Raw genomic sequence first — 2,500 nt, forward strand, 5'->3', positions numbered from 1 at the left:
TGCGTCGCCGGTACGAGGACCGTGCGATCAGCCCAAAGTTATTCAGAGTCACCAAGGCAAACGGACCGGACGAGCCGACCGATTGGTTTTGATCTAATAAAAGCGTCCCTTCCATCTCTGGTCGGGACTCTGTTTGCATGTATTAGCTCTAGAATTACCACAGTTATCCAAGTAACGTGGGTACGATCTAAGGAACCATAACTGATTTAATGAGCCATTCGCGGTTTCACCTTAATGCGGCTTGTACTGAGACATGCATGGCTTAATCTTTGAGACAAGCATATGACTACTGGCAGGATCAACCAGGGAGCTGCGTCAACTAGAGCTGAGCAGCCGGCCGCCCGGGAGTGTGTCCCAGGGGCCCGCGCGAACACGCAAGCGTCCGCTCAATTATTCTGCAAACAGGAGGAGGCTGAGCTCCCCTGCACAATACACCTCGAAACCCTCTCAGGTCCCGGCGGCGCGCAGCGCCGTCCTAAGTACTTGGTCGGGTTCGAGAGAGGCGCAATCGCCCGGAGTTAGGCGAGTAGACGCTTTAGGTGCGACCACCCGTGCTCCCAACTGAGCTTGCCGCTGCCGACAGAGGCCCGGGAGCGTGCTGTCGTGGCATTGCCGGCGGGAGACAACACGCGCCACCTACGGTGACCGGCAGCTCCAACGCCAGCGCCACAGAAGGGCAAAGGCCCCACGTGGGTGCCGAAGCGAACTCTCCCAGCACAGCGCACGTGCCAACACGTCTGCACAACTGCGATACAAACCACCAGCGAGAACCGCTGGGGCGACCGAGCAGCAGACGGCGTCGCGGCGCCGAGTGCCGGGCGGCGGCGCATCCTCAACGCACACAGTCCTCAGTCGGACCAGCACACTGCAGATGTCCACCGCGCTTCGCACCGGGCCCGCGAGGACCCACTTTGGCCGCCCGGCGCCGCGCGCAGGGTGCCCCGGCGCGCAGCTGCGCCGCCTGCCGCGTCCGTCGGCCGGCGCGCCTGCCACTGGGCGCCCCCACCAGCCGGCTGTAGCGCGTGCGCCCACGCACCGCGCGGCCAGCACGCCGGGCGGCCCCCCCTCACCGGCCGGGGACGGTCCCACCCAGCCACCGCCGCGTATCGCTTCACACACAGATTTGCCCTTACTGATTTACCTCCAGCAACAACAACCGCACCACAATGGGTTTACCAGTTGTTCATTTGCGTTGCGTCACGTCACCAGCAAACGTAGACGTCCATCCCAGTTTGCAAATGCAACGATTATTGCATACCTGTCTGTTAGGTGTCACGACACACTACGTCTGCCCACATACACGCAACAAAATGTGCACGACTAGAGAACACGTGGGAGGTGGCCCCCTACGTATGCGATGTCCATTACGAGACCGACTGTCAACCAGCATCTGTACCATGTCGCAGATGTGGAACGCGGTGCACCATGCTATCACACTGTGTGAGAAGAGACGACTACGTTTGAATACACGCGCCACTACATCAACAGACGGCTCATGCTGATCGCCATCCAGGGCGTCCGTTACTCCCACACGTCTCTATGGCGTACCACACTGCAATGTAGCTGTTATGGGGAGACGGCACGTGGCTGAGTGCACAACATTTGGACCGTATGGTTCGCTGTTGTTGGGCGCAGTCGTACGGTCACACATGTGCCACAGCGTATCATTCAGTACATACGGACCTATGTGCAGTACAATGTGAGGATTAAGCTTACGATATCAGCGGACAGTGGACACAGGCCGTACCACGACGTAGACTGAGCGCTTCGACATGCGAATGCCAGTGAACAGCTGCGAAGGGCATTGAACACGCAAGCACCTGAACGACCAGCGTGCGAAGGCAGGGTGGAGGGGGGGGGGCGATGTACATCCTGCAGTTGTCCACATTACAGTGTACAGCGGGAGCATGTAAAAAGTAAGCAACACTTGCGAAGTGTTCAACATGAAACGACACACAAGAGGGTGGGCGGTGCGAGTAGCGAACTATATTCAGAGGGTTGTGGTTAGACAACACTAGATTAATGTAACGTGTCATATGCCAATTACAGAGCAGGTTAAGGCACAACGTGGGTTAGGTTAAGGCACAACGTGGGTTAGGTTAAGGCACAACGTGGGTTAGGTTAAGGCACAACGTGGGTTAGGTTAAGGCACAACGTGGGTTAGGTTAAGGCACAACGTGGGTTAGGTTAAGGCACAACGTGGGTTAGGTTAAGGCACAACGTGGGTTAGGTTAAGGCACAACGTGGGTTAGGTTAAGGCACAACGTGGGTTAGGTTAAGGCACAACGTGGGTTAGGTTAAGGCACAACGTGGGTTAGGTTAAGGCACAACGTGGGTTAGGTTAAGGCACAACGTGGGTTAGGTTAAGGCACAACGTGGGTTAGGTTAAGGCACAACGTGGGTTAGGTTAAGGCACAACGTGGGTTAGGTTAAGGCACAACGTGGGTTACGTTAAGGCACAACGTGGGTTACGTTAAGGCACAACGTGGGTTACGTTAAG

At 56.9% G+C, this 2,500-nt stretch overlaps 1 non-coding gene across 1 annotated transcript in view; it reads right to left on the bottom strand.

The window, feature by feature from the left end:
• The window catches only part of LOC126131214 (small subunit ribosomal RNA), a 1,910-nt gene extending 1,601 nt beyond the window's left edge, over nucleotides 1-309 (bottom strand). Inside the window, exon 1 of the ribosomal RNA XR_007527445.1 lies at nucleotides 1-309. This exon is cut by the window's left edge and continues 1,601 nt beyond it. This is a non-coding gene — a ribosomal RNA (small subunit ribosomal RNA).
• Nucleotides 310-2,500: the final 2,191 nt, after the last annotated feature.

The sequence above is a fragment of the Schistocerca cancellata genome, unplaced genomic scaffold, assembly GCF_023864275.1.
Source record: "Schistocerca cancellata isolate TAMUIC-IGC-003103 unplaced genomic scaffold, iqSchCanc2.1 HiC_scaffold_569, whole genome shotgun sequence".
Taxonomy (NCBI): domain Eukaryota; kingdom Metazoa; phylum Arthropoda; class Insecta; order Orthoptera; family Acrididae; genus Schistocerca; species Schistocerca cancellata.